Source organism: Heterocephalus glaber, unplaced genomic scaffold, assembly GCF_053883595.1.
Source record: "Heterocephalus glaber isolate CG9 unplaced genomic scaffold, H.glaber_assembly_v1.0 deba00001687, whole genome shotgun sequence".
NCBI lineage: Eukaryota > Metazoa > Chordata > Mammalia > Rodentia > Bathyergidae > Heterocephalus > Heterocephalus glaber.
Window position 1 is genome coordinate 3,264,451 of NW_028258412.1, and position 19,998 is coordinate 3,284,448.

At 50.7% G+C, this 19,998-nt stretch overlaps 1 pseudogene; it reads left to right on the plus strand.

Moving 5' to 3' along the window:
• The first annotated feature begins 19,689 nt into the window (after nucleotides 1–19,689).
• Nucleotides 19,690–19,776, plus strand: LOC147821940 (U2 spliceosomal RNA; annotated as a pseudogene).
• Nucleotides 19,777–19,998: the final 222 nt, after the last annotated feature.

Consider the following 19,998-nt stretch of genomic DNA (forward strand, 5'->3'; position numbering starts at 1 on the left):
AGGACAGAGAATCAGAGAGAGGCTCCGGATTGGGCAGGGTGCAGCCGTGTGCCTCCCACCGCCCTTGATGGAGGTGGGCTCCTGTGTGGTGTCTGGCCACGTCCTCCCCAAACCTTGCAAACAGGATGCCCACTGGACCTCAGCGCCATCATGTTACCCAAACCATCTCACAGAGTCTGCACGGCAGTCCTGGACATCTGCGTGCACACTTGTGGGAACAGACGATTGCTTGCTGTGTTTTACAGGAGTTGAGAGGTGACAGGGTGTCCAGTGCCACCCAGGTGTGGGGTTGCCGGGTTCCCTAAACAAAACAAAATTGGACTCCTGGCTACCTGTCAATTTCAGCTACTATGAATGACTTTTAGTAAGGGATAAATATGTGCTGAGATTTTTGGAGCAGGGTGTGGTGGTGCACGCCTGTAATCCCAGCACTCTGGAGGCTGAGGCAGGAAGATCACTGAATTCAAGGCCACAGCCTGGGCTACATAGTGAGTTCAAGGCCAGCCTGAACTATATAGTGAGACCCTGTCTCAGCTGGCCCCCAAAAGATTTTGGGACATACACTGAAAAAATATTGCTACCTAGGGGTTGGCAACCTTACCCAGTATTGATTTATTTATTATTTATTTTTGCCGTGCTGGGCATCAAACCTAGGGCCTCATGCATGCTAGGGAAAGCCCTACCCTTGAGTGACACCTCCAGGCCTCTTACCCAGTGTTTCAACTTTGCTATGTCTGCCTTCCTGCCTGAGAATGAAGGTAATGATAATCGTCAACCAGATTTGTTGCTGTTGTAGTACTGGGCATTTGCATTGAACTACAACCCAGCCCTGTTTTACATTTTATTTTGAAGCAGGGTTTTGCTAATTTATGAAATTACCTAAGCTGGCTTGAACTTCGATCTTCGTGTCTCAGCCTCCCATGGTGCTGGAATTATAGACAACGCCGCTGTTCCCGCCCGCTCAGTCCCTCACCTTTCTGAGTCTGGCGCTCAGGGCCAGTGCGCGGCTCTCAGTTCCCTTGCTTACTCACCGCCGGCGGCCTGCAGTTCCACACTGGGCCACGAGGTGTCGCCCTCGGCCCGCATTATCCTGGCGGCGGCGGGGGCGGCCGGGCGCGCGCGGCCCATTCATCACGGCGGGGCCGCGGTGCGCAGACAATGCGGGGAGCGGCCCTTGCCCGCGCCCGCGCGGCTGCCGGTACAAAGGATGTGCTGTTAACACGTGTACGGTAATGGGCTCCCCCACGGCCTCTTCCCGGGCTGCCCGCTCCCAGCCTGACGAATGGCCCCGACCATCCATCTAAATTATGTCACAGGCGGTGAGCATCCTCTGTCCATCGCCCGCTGCCTCCGCCTTTGCCACACACTCTGTTGGGCGCCTCTCACCCTCTGTGAAGGAGCCTCGAGCAGGGCGAGCACCTACGTGCGCCCGGCCCTGGCCAGGGCCTTTGACTTGCAGGTAGGCGACGGGATTATTGGCCCACTGTGTGGATGGGGAGACCGAGGCTTGGGTGGCGAAGTCTCTCTTCTAAGGTCACACAGCTCTGGAGCTGGTAGGAGCTGGATTTTTTTTTTCTGGCAGACTTAATTGAGATTATAATTCTAAACCTGTGCATTCAAAGTGTGCATTGTAGCGGTCCTGTTTGTAGAGTTGTTCAACCATCACCGTTCCACTTTAGCACATCCTGGTCACCTGCCAGAGAAAACTGGCACTGCTGGGGATCCCCTTCAGCTCCGAGCTGCTCCCTGTCTCTTTGGATCTACCTTCTCTGCACAAATGGCATGTATCACACGTGACTTTGTGTGACTGGCTTGTTTCACTTAAGCCAGAGAGACGGTCTCTCTCTGCCCTGCGGCCTGAACCCAGGGCCTCCCTCATGTGAGGCAAGTGCTCTGCCCTTGAGCTACACCCTGGGCACTAACATTTCAAGGTTCATCCACGTTGTAACCTGTGTTGGTCCCCCATTCCTTTTTCATCACCAAATAATATTCTGCTGTATGGACAGACCACACTTTACCTGTTCATCTGTTGATTGTTTTCACTTTTTGGCTGTTGTGAATGATGCTATGACAAGTTTTTGATTGCACATATAGTGTCAGTTCCTCTTGTATATGGCTGGGAGTGAAATTGCTGGGTGTATGGTAATATTGCAGGTCATTTTTGAAGGAGCTGCCAGGCTTTGAGAGTGGCTGCAGCTCTTTACGTCCCCCGGCAGTGTGTGAGCTCTGGGTGTCTCTGTGTCCTCCCCAACACCTGTTACTATCTGAGTTTTTGACTTTGGCCAATCCAGGGGTAAGAAATCTTTTTGTGGTTTGGATTTGCATTTTTCTTGTCATGGGTCATGGCGTCAAACACTTTTTCACATGCGTACTGGCCCTTGCTGTGTCTGCCTGGATCCTTCGCCTATTTAACGAACACCGGGCTGTCTCCCTGGTTGACTTCTCAGAACTCTTTGTATATTCTGGATACAAGTCCCTTCGCGGATGCAGAATTTGCAAGCACGTTTGCCCAGTCTGGGTTGTCGCTTTGCTTTGTGGCCTTGTCACCAGTTTTAAATTCTGGCGGAAGTCTGACCTGTGCTAATGGTGTTGACTCTAGGAAGTGAGCTCCATGCGACTCTGACGCTGATGCTCGTTTGCTGCTCCTGGGTGGGGGTTTCGAGCTCCCAGGGTTGCAGTGGGAGCTGAGGGGAAGAGCAGTGACCACCTTGTAACTGAACAGATCTGCACTCCTGTGCTGGCCGGTCCCTGCTGTCCTTGGTGACGTGGGTGCCTTTCAGAGCCGCCGAGCCTCAGTCTCCTCCTCTGTACAAGAAGGCGCTCACATACGTCCTTCAAGTGAGTGAGGGGTGCACACGCCTGCTGTGATCAGCGTGGGCTCTGACAGGAGAAGGTGAGGATCAGTTGTCACTTGCTCTTCTATTTTTTTTTTTTTTTTTTGGTACCGGGGATCGAACTCCGGTCCTTCTGCTTGCGAGGCAGGCAGCGGAACCACTGAGCTAAATCCCCGGCCCCTACTTGCTCTTCTTGATGAGGCAGCTGAGGCTCAGAGAGGTGACAGCACCTCTGTGTGACAGAGGTCACGCAGCCCATGTCAAAGTCACGCAAAGTGGCGCTTCTTGCCTGTGGCCTGGGAATCTCCAGGCATTGTCCTGAGATGCACAGGGACAGCAGCCTTCTCGCCCCGGGGCCAGGACCTTGGGAAAGGCCGCTGCCCACAGTGCCCCTGTCCTGCTCCCCATAGGGCAGGGACTTCAGGGCCAAGCAGGCCTGGCCTGGAACATGGTCACTCGCCACGGGCTCCCTGAACCTCAGTGTCTTCATCAGTCCCACGGGGGACTTCCTGTCCTGGCCACCACAGTTGCCCTGAGGAGGAAATGAGAGCCGAGCCTAGGACCAGCTCGGATCTTAGACCTGACTCTCAGGGGAACTTGGTGACTAAGATGGTGGCTGTGAGCAGTGAGAACTCCACAAGCTGTGAACACAGACACCGACATTATTCGGAGGGCTGTGGTTGAGTCTTCTGGGCCTCTCCTGCAGGTGTGGCTCATAGCTGCTACCCTAGGGGAGGTGGCGGGAAGCCGAGGGAGCCATCTGCTGGTGGATGCTGGTGGACAGAATGGATTTGGATCCCGCAGGCTGCAGGTAGCCAAGCAATTGGGGGCCTCTTAGCCAATGGAGATAGATGAAAAGACTTGGGGTCGGAGCTCGGCTGACCCCGCTGCGATGGGGCCCGTCCTGCCACTGCCAGGCCTCCTGTCTGGAGCGGGGGGAGGTGCTGTCCCCTAGACAGAGAGACAGACAGACAGACACCCAGGCCCACAGCCATTGCACTCTGCAAAGTTCTTTCCCCGGCTGTTGCTTCCCCATGTTCCTGCCCTAACAGGGCCTGTCTCCTAGGAAGTGCTGGATTAATGGCCGTGGAGGAACCGAGTCAAAGCCCTCTCCTCAGACAGGGTGGCAGCCCTAAGCTCAGCCTACCGGCTGCATCTCCAAGCCGGGGAGTCCTCAGACGGGGACAGGCAGACACCACAGACCTGGTGCTGCCGGCTCCAGGTCGGGTTCTGGAACCTGGCTGCGCGGCCTCCTGGGTGAGCTCACAGGGGATGTGGCCGCTCAGAGCCTCTGTCTCCTCCTCTGAACTGGGGACAGTAGTGCCTGACTTGTGTGTTCACAAGGACTAAGCAGGTGGAGGTGACTCAGGGGGCCAGGAGCGTGCGCTGCCAGGTGTGAGCTTCATGACCAGGTGCTGTCGTTCAGCTGAGAAGGGTCATGGGTGCTCACGACCTGAAGACTCAGTCCACCTGGGAAGGACCCAGGAGTCAGGGTCTGGTTTCCACTCCCTGTGTTGAGACCCAGGGAAGCAATGTGTCTTTGCAGTGCCTCAGTTTCTCCATCTTAGAACAGGCCAGTGCAAGCATCTACTGGTTGGGGACACTGTGGGGTCAGAGGGTAAAGGTCGGGCACTGTGGGGGATGGGCACTGTGGGGGATGGGCAGTGAGTCACTGGAATCAATGAAGAGGAGGAGGGAGGTGGGAGGGAGCACACACTCTGAGACAGATTCAGAGATGCTGGCTCCCCTGGTGCCCGATGCCCTGAATATCCCTCGGGCTGTTGCTCTGCCTCTTGCCTTAGTTTCCGTATCAGTCAATGAGGTAGACAAATGAAACCCTGGACCACTTGGGGTACATGGGGAGGGGGTGTCCACACTCGGGTGCTGGGCAGGGGTTGTGACAGGACCACAGGAGGCGGCTGACATGCTCAGGCTCAGGGATAGAGCTGTGCAGCGTCTCCATGGCACGCCCACCGGTGGCCCTGACCCAAGGACCACACGTGTATTAACTGCATGGGGTAGGAATGGCAAGGAGCCTGTGTCCAGCTGAGGAAGCTGAGGTTAGGTGGCTGCAAGCAGCGGGCGGCGGAACCCCCACATGGAACTCCTTCCACTGTTGCTGGTGTTGGCTTGCTGGGCCGGATGTCTCGCTCAGGGCCTTACACCCGTGCACTCGCTCTGCCACTGAGCTTCGGAGTGCAGAGGGTTTGCTGTGCACCCACGCACCCTCTCTGATCGCCCCCACCCCAGCCTCAAGGAAGCTGGGCTGAGGGCCACTTGAGGGCTCCTGGGGACCCAGGGTGGCCCTCAGAGGGAGAGGTCCGCGTGACCTCGGCTGCATCCCTCTGGCAGGCATGCAGATGCGTGTGTGTGTGTGTGTGTGTGTGTGTGTGAAGTCCTGGAAGGGAATGTGAGTGTCTGAGTCTCCTCTCTTCCCTGCAGTACCCGGCCAAGTGTCTTGCATAGAGCAGGTACCCATTCGGCGGAACTGCAGTTTTACAGCAGCAAAGGCCTTATGAAATTCTATAGCGCACCTGTCCCATCTTCAGGTGGGGACACTGAGGCTCAGACGAGGGTGTGGCCTATCTGGGGACGCACAGGAGGCTGGGCAGAGCCAGTCTGGATTCTCCTCCTCCTGAAGGCCTGGTACGTGGGCGTGGTCTGCACAGCAAGGGTTGGCTCAGCCCTGAGTTCTGCCCCACACTGGGACGGGAAGGGACATGGGGTGGGAGCAAAGATGGGGGTCTCAGGCGAGTATAAATCATCCTGGCTTCAGCGTTAAGTCAATGCCAGTGCCTAAGCAGTGATGAATGAGGACACTTTCCTACTGCAGGGGCCACCTGCTCCCAGGTGCTGGGGGCTGGTGGGAGGAAGGCCACTCCACAGGGCATTTGCAGCGCTGGCAGCTTCCTTGGGATTTCATGGGGCTGGGCATCACCAGCACCCTGTCTTTGCAGTGCTCAGCAGGCCGGGCAGGTCGGGATGCTCTGCTGTTACAGTCCTGGTGTTCACCACTTTGGACCCTGGGAGATGTCTGGGTCTCCAGAGGGCTCTCGGCACTGCCAGGTCCAGGGTGGAGAAACACTGGGACCTCAGGAAGAAACTTCCTTCACCGCATGTCATTTGGAAGTGTGGACCACTCAGAACGTGGATGGAGGCAAACCTGGCCTCAGATCCCATTCCATCCTCCCCAGCTGCAGACTTTGGTCCCCTTTGAAATAAGACAAGAGGATATCTTATGATGGTGACACAAAAGAAGTTGCTATTATTGAGTATCTGCTGTATGCCAGACTTGTGTTTAATGTTGAGCATTCTAGAGAAAAAGCACCGGGCAAGAGTCACCCTCATGGCCCTGCTATTCCCATGTGCAGTGGGCATTACAGCCCCACTTTACAGATGGGGAAGCTGAGGCTCATAGGTGCCAAGTCTCACAGTCAGTGGCATTTGAATGGGATGCTGTGCACCTCTGCATCCCTGTGCCATTGCCCTTGGGCATTCAAACTCTTGTGGAGACATTAGTGGATGTCCCCGCCTGCAGAACTTGACTGGTGTCAATTGTCACCCTGAGTCCTTGCCTCTCTCATCTGATCTTCCAAGGGAGCCCCTGGCCTTTCAGAGCCAGGCATTGGCTAAGTGGCTTCTTGTTCCATAGTTCATCAGTTCCATAGTTAACAGAGAAGCCCTGAACACCTGCTCTGTGCTGGACTCTGTGCCGGCTGCAAAGGGCACAGACACGAATAGGACATGGCCTGGAGGGCCGGTGACCAGCATGGGAGCAGACAGACAAAGCCCTTTGCATGGCTTCTTTCCCATCTTCACACACAGAGACCTCTTGTCCTTGGGGGATGCATCCCAAGACCCCAGTGCATGCCTGAAACCTTGGAGAGGACGAGTCCTACGTCCACTATGTTTTCTCCTATTCATACAGACCTATGATGGTTTCATTTATAAATTATGCACAGCAAGAAATTAACAGTAACTGATAAAATAGAGCAATTATAACAATGGGCTGTAACAAAATTATATGGCTGTCGTTTTTCTCTCTTATGAATCAAGACAAGTAATATTTTCACACTGCTGTTGGCTGCAGGTAACTCAGGCCATGGGGAGAGAGGCGGCCGATGAGGGGACACTGTGTTCTAATGTGGCTTGGACCCCACGTGCTGGGAACGGCCACTAGGAGACATTCTCCTGGGTGGGAGAGTTGGGGCGGGGCAGTGGGGCCTTTGTCCTTCCTAGCAGGGGGTGGCTTGGGTCCCAGCCCTGTGCCGATGCTGCCACTCGGAGGTGGTCCTGCCCCTGCCTTGTCCTGACCTTTTTGGCAGAGACAAGGCCTTGAGTTCTGGTGCTACCAGACCTGAGTCCTGCACGTGGGGTGGCTTACGCAACAGAAGCTTGTTCTTTTGCTGTTCTGGAAGCGGAGTCTACAACCTGGGTGCTGGCATCTCAGGTGGTTGCAGCTGTCCCTTGGCACGCAGTGGCATTCTCCCTGTGTCTCTGCGTTGTCCTTCCTCGATGGTTCTCTGTGTCCTCAATTCCCTTTTGTATAACAATAGGGTCCCATGGGATTAGGACCGCCCAGTCATCTCATCTTGATTTTCTGAAAACACCTTATTTCCAACTAAGGTCCCATTTGTGGGACCGGAAGTTAGGACTTCTATGTCTTTTGGGGGGACACAGCTCAACCCTTAGTAGGTACATAATGAAATACACATCATGCAACTAAAAACTTAGTGTGTGTTTGCAATACAGAGTAGTGGTGTCCATTCTGCAGAACTGGTGCATGTAAGTAACACATCCTATCATTTTCAATCCCTTGGCTCCCTTCTCCCTTTTACCTCCTCCTCCTCCTCTCCAAGACTCTACTTTCTAAGTTCCTACCACCGCCTCTCCTTTATTTCGTCCATGCATTTGTATGTTAGGTTTTTCCTCTCATGCAATGCTTTTTGAGCACCATTGTGTACCTGGCGCTGTGCCAGGCGCTGGGCATTCCCTGTAACAAAGCGAGGTGTCAAGCCCTGAAGGGCCCGCTGGGGAGGGAGGGGAGGAGGCACAGCAGGCAAAGGTGGGGCCCTCTGGGCATAGGGCCGGAAGGGAGGAGAGCTGCGTCCTGGCCTGCAGAGGGCGCACTAGGAGATGGTCAGAGAGAAGGTGGGGAGTTGGCAAGTGACCCCGAGATGCTATTTGAAGGAGCCAAAGAGCTGTCGAGCCTCTGCCTGCTGGTTTCGTTTGTGTGTGTGTGGAGAGGGAGGTCTGTAGAGCTCAGCTGTCTCCACCCCTCATTCTCCAGTGGGAGATGCTGAGGTTCAGAGCGGGAAGGGACTCGCCCAGGGTCCCGCAGCCAGCAAGGCCCCAAGGGGCGCTAGGAGATGGCTCTTCCCACCCCCAAGTCTTTCCAGCACCAGCCCAGCCTGCAATTGTACAAATGCTTCTTCAAAACACAACCATCACTCATGACAGTGGAAGCCTTTGCCTGCTTTCTGTGCATCTACCCCTCCAGGGTTAGTAAATTTGCAAGCGGTTTGAAGGGTTTCAAATTGAATTTCTAGGTAGGTTCTGTTGAAATGTGGGGAAATCATCCCCAGTTCCCATGTTTATCATATTCGTTCATCCAGGGAGAGTCTGCCGACCACCTACTGTGTGCCAGCACCACCTCCCATGAGGCACGGGAATTCACAGCTTTAAAAATAAAAGGCAGAATCCAAAAACACTGCTGCTGTGCTGCTGCTTAGCTTTCTGAACCTGGTGCTTGATGGGCGATAGATTATCAGAATCTGGGCAGTGTGATGAGAACAAGCCGAGGGGCAGTGTGCGAGTGGCTGCCGGTCAGGTACGGCTTCCTGCAAGAGGCAATGTCTAATCTGAGTCTTGAGCAAGGAGCTGGGATTGCCGGGTGGGGAGACGCATGGGAAGGCATCCAGGTGGGTAGATGTCGTGAGCCAAAGTGCGGAGGCATAAGGTTTTATAGAAAGCAGTTGAATATACCTGGCCACGAGGCTGGAAGTATGGAGTGTGGAAGAAGAGAGATTATCAAAAAGCTTGGCAGTCACAGGAAGAAGTGCAGGCTTTATTTAGCAGGTAATAGGGAGCTATGGAAGGATTGAGAGCAGAGGAGTGACTTAGTAATATTTGCTTTGTATGAGAGCTCCCTCTGACCACACTAGGTGAAGAGGAGGTACAGACAAAGAAGTCAGCAAGGAGATGTTTGCAGCTGTGAATTACAGGAGATCCAGTATTAACAGTAATTACTACAATAATCAACTCGTGGTGCACCTGTTATAATTTCAAGCATTTCACATGCTAAGGTGCATGCCATGCTCCCCACCTGGGCCCGGAGCCTGGTATTGACAATGACACATGAGTACTCGCGATCGGTGCAGTCTCGGCCCATTTTGCAGAGGAAGGTAGAGCTTCAGAGTGTTTAAGTAACTTTCCATATTGGGAGCCATGATGCGCAGCTGGCTCCCCCTGATGGAAGGAGGGATTTACGCTACAACTACCCAGAGGCCTGCCCTTTGGGGTGGCCCAGCCCAGGAACACGGCCTCCACTGGGGAGCTGCCTCACTTCTGAGGGCTGCCCAAACCAGTGGCGGAGAGACACACAAGATACAGGTCTGACCCCTTGCTCTGACCCGAGGCAGCGCCAGCCCCCCACCGCTGTTAGGTCTCATCACAGCCCAACTTCTCTGCCTGCCAACTCTGCTTCTCTCTCTTCTCTTCGGTAAGTGTTGCTCTAAGAGCACTTCCTATGAAACACGCTGCACATAAGCTCTGCCCCAGGATGGGGTCTCCTGTTCTGCTTCCCAGGGGCCCATCTGTGATGCTTGGCAGCACAAGCACTGGTTGACAGGTCCAGAAAACCATGCAGATGCACTGGGCTGCGAAACCCTCCTCTGTCTTTACGCTGCTCTGCCCTAACCAAGTCTCCTGTCTCTCTGTCTTTGGTCTCCTCCTTTCTAAAGTGAGAGTGTATCAGTCAGCTTCACCCAGGTTATGCTGAAGTAACAAACATCTCCAAAATCATCTGTGGCTTCCAAAGATAGGTTGACCAGAACTTGTTTTGGTTTGCTTAGGGCTTTCTTAGTTTTGGCATGAAGAATCTTGCATCCCAGGAAATTCTTCATTCCATGTAAACCAAAACAGTTTGCTTGAACCTGTCCTGATTTTAGAGCTGAAAGTCACATCCTAGGAATCCACTCAGACCTTCACAAATCAGGACGGTCAGCCACCCTATGAAAAGCAAAAGTTTAGTTTTTCCATGGATTAGTTATCTACTAGTCACACACTCACTATGTACAGTCATCCCTTGGGGGATGATTTGAGGGCTTGGCTCCAGAACCCCCAAGGATACCAAAATCCATAGACACTCAAGTTCCTCATATAAAATGGGGTAGTATTTGCATAGAATGGACACACATCCTCCTGTATGTTTTAAATCATCTCTAGGTGACCTTAACACAATGCAACTCTACATGAACAGTTGTTATACTACATTATTTAAGGAACAATGATGAAAAAGGTCTGTACATGTTCAGCATGGATGTAATTTTTTAAGTATTTTTGATCCAAAGTTGGTTGGAACTGTGGATGTGGAACCCAAGGCTGCTGCTTGCTGCTTTAGTTTTTACCCTTGACTCAGGTCAGTGGAGCAGCCTCTCTCTAGGACACTGCTAGTCTGGGAGCAGAGAAAAAAGAAACTTGGAGAAGGAAGCACCGTCTTTAAAGATTCCACCTGGAAGTGGACATAAATCACTTCTGCTCTCATTTCATTGGCCAGAACAAACCATGTGACCCAGCTTCCCCGATGGAAAAGGAAGGTGTAAATGTCTGCTGGCGGGCGTGTGCCTGAGCTGTTGAGGAGGGATCTGGAATGTATGGATGCTGCTTGGAGGAGGCAATCTGAAACCTTTTGGGTGGGAGCTACATGCTGTTTCTCAGAGCTGGGCCCTCACCCCGCCTGCAGTGCTCTGCCATGCTAATGATGGGAAGCGTTGGATAATTTGACAAGCCAATTGGAGTGCTCCTGATTGCATTTGACTCTCTGACTAATGACAAGAGATGAACTCGGTTTTCTTAGTGCAACTTACAGTTGGATAGCCTTGGGCCATCACACGGTCCCTGCGTTCAAAATGTTGCCTTGTGAATTGTCTAATAAAGTAATAAAGAGAAGGACTTGCTAAATGATTTGTCTTTTAACCATTGTAATGGGATTTTTTTGTAACATTGTTTTATGTTAGAATGCAAAAATTATCACACATAATTAGAATCATTTCCATTCAAATCTCTGCCAGGCCTCTGACATATTCTGTGACTCGCGCCACGTCGAGGAAGTCATCTCATAAAAGCTAATCAAATACAATTTTAAACTACAGTCGTGTCTGGAAGCAATACAGTGAGGACAGGGCAGGAAGGCGGTCCAAGCCAGCATTGCCTCAGAGGGAAGAGAAAAAAGGGGGAAAGAAGAGGGGAAAGGAGATGGAAGGAAGGTGAGGAGCAAAAAGCCACCGAGTTTGCAGCTTCATTAGGACGGAAGGAAGGCAAGTGGCTGCTTTCCACTGGGGTGGCCTTGGACCCGCGGCCATAGGTCAGCCTTGAAGCCGCCTAATCACTTCCCTCTGGCCCTATCAGAGCTGACATTCCTGCCCTGGGTTTCATTTCATTCCAGTTGACCAGGTACCTGCCTGCGGATCTTCTTAATATTTAACCCTAATGATGTGGACACATATATGTACCTATTTATCAACAAAAGCTACAGGATAAATGTTTAACCAGAAAAGCACAGGGCAACTTGGATCCCCTCACAGTCCAGCTTTTGTAAGGGCACAGAGACAGGAAGGCTGTCTCTCTCTGGGCCAAGCATATTTAGCAGGGAAAATGTCCCTGATTCCGCACAGGTCCAGGCCAGGTCTTGGCAGGTGGGGAGAGGCAGGAAGATGCCAAACTGTTGCTTTGTTCAATGGCTTGAAGAGGAAGTGGCTTTTCCGAGATGGACGAGCTCCAAGAAGCTTCCCACTATGTGCTGCGGAGGAGCTCATAGGTCCTTTCACTGTGCCATGGAGTCACCAGGCTGCGCCCGGTTCTGGGCAGGAGGCGGTGTCGGCCCAGGCTGAGCTGCGTGGGCGGCAGCGGAAGATCACGTTGGAACAAGTGACGTGCGGTGGAATAATGGCACCATACTGGGGGAGTGATGCCACCAAGGAATGGCAGCAGGGCTCATGAATATTCTGGGCACTTGTACGCACAGCCTGCGCCAGGCTCGGCTCCTGATTCATCAATATTACAAATAGGCATGGTGGCGAGCCGCCTGTCAGCAATGTTAACTTTTGCTTCAAGCCTAAGTAATTGCACTGGAAGTATTTCCCAGGGATGCCCTGCAAGAACAAAAGATGGTGTCTCCTCTTGCAGGCAGAGGGGCCCCTCAGGTCAAGCCCCAGGTGGCCTTGGGCCAGCTTCACATCCCCCAGGGAAAGCAAGGAGAGAGAAATGAACATCCACAACCTTCCAGCAGCGAGTGCAGTAATTCTGCAGAGGGGAGATGACGAGCCCTACTTTACAGGAGAACGAGGCTCAGAGCAGAACAGGACTGCTGAGCTGTGGTCGGGGATGGGGGCAGGGCAGAGACTGGACCCCAGCTGAGCTGCAGGCGCCTATTTCCTTTCCTTCCACCTGCAGGTAATGACGGACACCTGAGTGGGTTGTTAGCAAGAGGAAATGGGGCCGGAGTGTGGAGGGGCTTTGGAAGTTGGCCTCCCATCATGTCCTCAGTGGAGGGTGAGGCAGATGACCAGGAACCTGACCATGAGGCCGCCCGGCAGGAGAGGCAGCTCAGAGAGGTGGAAGTGGGAAGGTCATTGCTGAAGGTCATGGTTGAAGGTCTTTATCAAAAAAAAGAGGGTAAGGTGCTGTGCACCCATTTTACAGATCAGGAAGGAGAAGGTACGGGTGAACAAGGCTGCAGAGTTTGGCTCTGAAGGAATTGAGGATTGGTTAAAGAGGGTGAGAAAAAGAGGGCTCCTAGCCTGTCTCTGTCGCTGTGCCTCTGTCTCTCTCTCCCCCTCTAGTATTTTAACTAAAAACGAGGTAGAGTTAGTCCCCCTCCCTCCCTCCTTTCCTCCCTCCTTTCCTTCCTTCCTTCCACTTATTTTAAAAGCCAAGTGTAGAATTTGCAGCAAATGCATCTCATGCTCCCCGAGGATAAAGGTGATGATCTGGTCAGAAGAGAAGTATTGATTAAGTGAAACATTTATTAAGCTCCTGCTGTATGCCAGGTCCTGTTCTGCTGTGTACAGGACCTTCTACTGAGGAATTCATTTCATAGTCTTGGGATTTCAGGGTGGTGTGACCCAAAGAAACCTTGAAAATGGCCCTCTCATTTGACAGAGGTGAAAATTGCAACCCAGAAGGGTCCAGTGATTTCCCTAAGGCCCCACACCACTGTCTCTCACCCAGGAAGGAAATACAGTACAGTGGTGATGTGGGCAAGCCCAGAAATGGGACTGGTAGAGCTAAATTGAGTTCTTCCCACTTCTTAGCAGTGTGACACTAGGCTAGTTACTTTCCTTCTCTGAGCCTTAGTGCTTTCTAATAGCATTTAGGGGTAAGCTTTGTTAGTAACAGGAAAGTGTTGTGATGAGAGATTCTAGAATCCTGATCTGTCATTTATCTCCCCGGCCTTGTGGGGCTTTGTGCAGAGTTGATGCACAATGACAACAATCAAATGATGAAGAAAATATTTATTCTTCAGCTCCAGTTTCAAGGGGGACTTCTGACTTCTGAATGCTCAGGATTGCCTGTGGTGGGAAGGAGCTGGGTGGATCCTAAAGGCATCCTGAATGCATGTACTCTACCAGCTACCTCAAACAAATGGAGAAGGGGATGCCTGGGGATTCCCTAGAGATAAGATTCTGCTTAGAGAAAACCACGCAGGTGGCTGCTAACTTTGCAGCACAGTAACCCCGCCCGTGACCAATACCTGGCACAATACACATCTTACATGGTGACCAAGTAGGATGGTGATTTATTTTTCTCTGGTTGAGAGCTGGAAAATGGTTACCATAGGGACAGAAGAGTGGGAAGAGGCATGGAAATTCCCTCCCATCATCTTTCTCAAAGGGTGGTTTCCTCAATGAGATAGGCTGGGTAAATTGCTTCACATCACAGCATCTCATACACACAGAGGGAAAATACGAGCTGCTCTGATGGTTGTTGTCATCAGTAGCACATAGTGATGGAATTAGGAGCCAGGTTTCCTGATTCTCTGTAGTTGGCAGGATGTGTCTGGAGTTTCTCAACCTCTCTCAGTATGTCAAGCAGGAAGAGATCTAACACAGGGGATGCAATGCTTGAAAAATTGTTGGAAGGTCAGAAAATAGCTGTGTCTTTTAGGATGGCAGGGTGTGCAGAGATGACAGAGCACTGCTACTGATGTTCTCAGCTGCCTACAGCACCAGAAAGGGCAGTCAGGGAGAGCATGCTCGGGGGATGCTTGAAAACATCGCACATCTGCCCTCTGCTGAAGCCCATGCGTCTGCCCATGCTGGTGGAACACAGGGCTTCTTCTTTTCCCTTGTTTCCCAAATCCCACATGGGTACTTCACACTGGGAGAATGTGGACCAGAGCTCTGCTGGCAAGGGAGCTAGCAAGATAGCGTCAAGGCTTCTAGCCCCATGGTACAGGGAAGCACATGGAGGGGTGCATCAGTGGTTCTGAGATGCAAACATCTGGCTCACTGTGCAGTGGTCACTGCACCCTCTAAACCTTTTCTAGCTATGTTTGGGGTCCCCAAGGATTGTAAGGAAGTATCAAGGGTGGCAATACTGAAGTGCCGGAAGGATTCAAGTTCACTTCCTGCTTTCACCATGAGATGCGCTGCCCTCTTTTTTATTAGATTTTATTTGGAAATATTTTTCACACACACAAATTGACTCTCACTGTATCACAGGGCCCTGGTTGAAAAATGTTAAAGAAAAATTATTCTGGCACTTGTGAAATGGTTAGGAAATGTGGACTCAGGAATATTGCAGGAGTGGAGAGAGATTCAGTTTGATTGCTTAGGGTGGAGTTTCTACTTAGCTTGGGACTCACCCAGAGGGTTGGTGGGGCACACTTGTCATGTCTGGGTGGGTCCTAGAGGTGTGGCCTTTGGGTGTATGTCTGGTCCCACATCCCTTCTCCTGTAGCACTCTTCCCCTGCTCTACATCCCCACCACCATGAGCCAAACAAACAGCCTTGCTCCACCAGGCCCTTCTGCCATGACATCTCTGCCTTGGAGCCAGCCAACCATGGCCTGAACTCATGAGCAAATCAAACCTCTCCTTCTCTGAACTGTGAGTGCTGGGTATCATGTCTTAGTGACAAGAAGGCTAATATATGGAGCTCAACTCTGAGTACAAAAAAACCCTGTGGATTTATAGCCAAGGTTTAGGTCGGAGGTGTCATGGGAGAGATCAAACATAGGAAGGATTCTTGCTAAACTGACTTAGGATTCATCTGAAGGTGGGTCAGAGGGACTCAATAGCAGCCGGGGAGGGCAGAGGGATGCAGAATTTGATCAGGTAGGAAGGATTTCTGGATATCCAGGGAGGGGATTTTCTTGCAAATGGACATAGCAAGACTCTTGGTACAACTGGGCTTCATAGGCCCAGTGAGGACAGGGACGAAGGTCAAAGCCTTGTTGAGAACAGGACTCAGAAAACCCTGGCTTAAATTTGGTCAAAGAGAGAATTTGCCAGGAAACAAGTGTAGCTCTATGAAGAGATGCACAGATTTCCTGGTGGGGTTGTACGAACCAAAGGATCAGAGCCCGTCTTGCCTTGTCTTCCCTCTTTCAGGGTCCCAAGCAAGCCTTCGTGCAGAGCAACTCATGCAGCTAGACGCCTGAGGGTACAGCAGGCCCAACATGACAAATTCCTACTTGGGCTCAGCTGGGATATACAGCTCTGCGGCTTTCTTATGATTCTGTGGTTTATAGCATTCTTTGATTCTTTAGCACTGTATCCTCAACATCTAGAGCACTTTCATTTTATGTTTCTTTGATTCTGTGGTCTGATGATCCTGGGACATGGACTCTGACTCAATTATTTCAAGAGAGATTTTTCCCCTCATTTTTGGATTAATGAGTCCAAGCTCCTCTGGTAGTCAGGGGCCTGTACTGGGAGGGAAGCAGCAAGGTGGGAGGATGATGGGGGATGAAGTGGTCTTCTCATATATTGGCTTGTGTCCAAAGTCAATACTGGAGCAGCCCACCCGGCCACAGGTGTGGGCCAGTGTGTGATCAGGAGAGCGACAGAGCCCCAGGTGATGGAGAGTGGCTGGCTGGAGGACAGGGCGAGAGCAAAGGAACGAGGGCGGAAATGAAGCCAACGGCACATATTTATTTCATTTGATGGGACTGGGGTGCAGAAATTCCTCCCTTGGTGGTGCGCAAATCCTGTGGTTCTCTGTCATAAGTTCTGTCCCCACCAAGCCAACCTGCCATATGCCCTGTCCTTACTAGGAGCTCAGTAGCACTCCATATATTCCGAATGGGTCAATTAGTTTACAACCCTGGAGAACTTATTTGAATGAAAAAGAGGGCTTTCTGGATGCAACACAACATTAATAACAGTACTACTGAATTGATCAGCATTGGCTGAGATGCTATCACAGGAAACCCCAAACCTCATAAAGAGAGTTTATCTTTTACTCACACGAAGTCCTCTGTGTAGCTATGAGCCATGCAGTCACTTGGAGATCCAGGCTCCTTACCTCCTGCCCTTTCCAATTACAACATTATCCCTCCCCTGCTTGCCGTGTTGGGGATGAGAAAGACCGGAGCGTGTCACAGGAATAGTGCCCTGCCTTGGGCAGAGGGTGATATTTGTCACTTGCACTCACAGAGCCAGGCCTGTGACACCTACCTGGAAGCGGGGCAGTAAGGGAAGTTTTCTGTGTATTCAGGAGGAATTAATATAAAGTAGCATTTGGTGAACTTGTAGTACCAACCATCTTTGTTGCAATGACCACTTTGTTTTTAGTAGGCACCACAAAGTGATTACTTCATTGTAATCAAATCATTACAGAGATCCTAACTGATGAGGAAACTAAAGCTTAGAGAAAAATTGCATGACTTGCCTAAAGTCACACAGAGATTTGGGATTTGATCTCAGGTTTGTATGTCTCTGGAACTTTGTCCTTCGCCTCTCGGATCCCAGGGGAGCTGGTAGGGTAACCACTTTCATGGTTCAGCATCGGCGCATAAACCACTTCTTCTCTGCCCATTGCCACCAGGCCTGGGTCCATGAACAGAAACACACCCAGCTAACTCAACTCCCGCAGTGTGGCTGTGACACTTGGAGAAGGCGATCCACGGTTCCTGATGATGTTTCTTTCTTTTTTTCATTTAGGCCCCAAATATGGAAGGCATCTTTTGATTTTTGACTTTCTTCCATTTCCCTTCTGTTCTTCATTAGGACTTCAAACTTGGGACCCTTCTAGAAGCTGTATCAAATTAAAATGCAGACCTTCCTTTGGAGAAGGTGGAGGGGGTCACTCTTTTTTTTTGACTCCTGCTGCTCTGTCTGTAAGTCCATCTGTTGCTCAATCTTGCCCTCCATGTCTGATCCACCCTACTCAGAAAGTCAAACTCACTTGTGGGTGAAGCAAGAGGCACCTTGGTGTATACTTTCAGGGGTGTTGGAATCTGTCTCCTCGGGTCCTCTGCTACTTATATCATCACTCAAGCACTTGCCCGTTAGCTTAAGAGAGTCATGTTGTAACTGGAGCTTGGTCTGTCTGCTCACCACTTGAAAGACAATACTTGGGGCATGAGATTTGGGAAGGAAATCAGATTTATTCAAGGGTTCACAGCCTGAGGAGATGGAGGAAGCTATTTATTTTTCCCCTAAATGATTGTCTTGGGGAATTCAGGTACACAAAAAGGCTTTGCAGGGAAGAAAAGGAGGTGCAGCAGCAGGAAAGCTACTGAGCATGGTCCTCATGATCCAGAATGTGCTTGGTTGAAACATCACAGTCAACCTGGGCCTCCTGGTGCTGGATTCTGTACTTCTTTAGTTACCTTGTGGCAAGTTAAGCATCATCTTACACATTCCCATATGATCTGAAGGTCACCAGATGTTCTGGGTTATGTAAATTTAAGGAAAGATCACTTAGAAGTTAACATTTTAATTATTTAGGTGCAGCTTTTCTTTAGAATTAAGACTGCCAGGGAAAGAGGGGAGGAATCTCTGCAGAGGAGCAGCCCTGTTAAGAGTATCTCTTAAGCCATCTAAGAATGGAATATTTTCGTAGTTAGGGGAAAATCTTTTTTAAAAGTCAGATTTCGGGGGAGGAGAAGGGCTGAGTGCAAGGAAGCAATGCAGGAGTGACAAGAACATTGATATGGGTCAGAAAACCCGGGGCTGAAGAGCACGCAGGCCCCCTGCACTGCTTAGCCACCACCTGTGGGCTTCGTAAGTCACCTCACATCTCTGACTCGGTTTCTTTATCTATGAAATTGGGATGTTTTAGATCATATTTGTTAGTGGATACAAAGTATTAAAAATCAACAGCCATGATTAAGACAACTTATATTAACAATGTTTTACAGCATGCAGGAAAATATTCTGAACTATTAAAGAACTTTTTTTGAAGAAAAATTCCATGCATTTATTTATGGCCTGTGACCAGCCTCCTCCTCCTGGCAGCAGCCAGGGAGAGAGGCAGGCATTGATTGCCTTAGGGAAAGAATGACACAGCACAAAGCAGATAAGAAGAGTCAAGTTCTTGGCTTTTGAGTTTTAAAAGCCAGCCAAGGACTGGGTGGATGATGAAAGATTTGGAAGGTGAAAGCGAAACATCCTTGTCTTTACGACCAGAAAATTCTCTCTGTGCTGTGGAATAGATGGTGTATCCTTAAAAAGTAAAGAAGAGGCATTAGGTGAGAGAAGGAGGATGCTTGCCAATAACCCCAGGCCAGATCTGAGCAAGAACATCTCAGAGAAGCCAGTGGGTTTAAACACATGGCTGAGAACAAGATTCCTGACACTCACGGGTGGCCAGCCTTCAAGATGCCTCCAATGGGTCCCCTTCTGAGAATTGGATCCTCATGCAGTCCCTCTGTCATCACATCAGAACTGCCTGTGGTCAGTGTTATGCAGAAGGGGTGACGTGGATTGTTGGAGATTTGTCATAAAGGGCTTTGCAGCTCCCACCTCACTGTCCTGGACCCTTGCTCTGTGGGATGCCATGTTCAGAGGACACCTGTGGAGGGGGGCATATGAAAAGACATGAGCTCCAGGCAACATCCAACATCACGTACAAGGCATATGAGTAGCCACCCTGGAGATGGAGACTCTAGTCCCATCCAAACCTTCAGATGTGACTACAGCCCCATCTTTCTACCTGAGACCAGCCTCACAGGACACTCCAATGTAGAGCACCCAAGCAAGCTGCTCACAGATTTATGACCCATATAAGCCATGTGTCATTGTAAATGTGCACTGTCATTTCAACATGCTAAGCTTTGGGTTAATTTGTTATGCAGCATTTGGCTGCCAATCGCTTCAATTTGACACACTCTGATCCCTCAGAATTTAGACACAGCTCTGGAAAAAGAGAGCAGAGGACTCTATATGGACTATAATTATATTTCTACCACCTAGAAGAACTCAGGTTATGTGTCAGTTAATCTTAACTGTCAACTTGACTGGATAAAGAGACTCCTGAAGAGGTGATCAGATCATGGGAGATTAGATGTTCATGACTGAATGTGCTGTAGGAGGTGGGGCCCAGTTGGAGGTGGTCACTAGGGATGTGACTTTGGAAGGTCTTTCTCTTGCTGGTACCTGCTACTGTGTTCTGTTTCCCAGCTGCTGATCGCTTCTTGGCCTTTTGGCTAAGATCAAATGTAGTATCTGTTTCCCAGCTGCCTTGAAGCGAGCAGCTTTGGTTCAGCATGCCTTTCCCCCGTGATATTTTTGCCTTGGGACCAGCTAGCCATGGACTAAATCTCTGAAACTGTGAGCCAAAATAAACCTCTCCTTTAAGTTGTGGGTATCAGTGACTTTGTCCCAGCAATGGAAAAGCTGATCAAATAGAAAATTCGTACCAGAGGAGTAGAGTCCTTGCTGTTACTGTACCCAACCATGTGGTTCAGAAGCTTTTAGAACTAGTTTGCAGGAGCA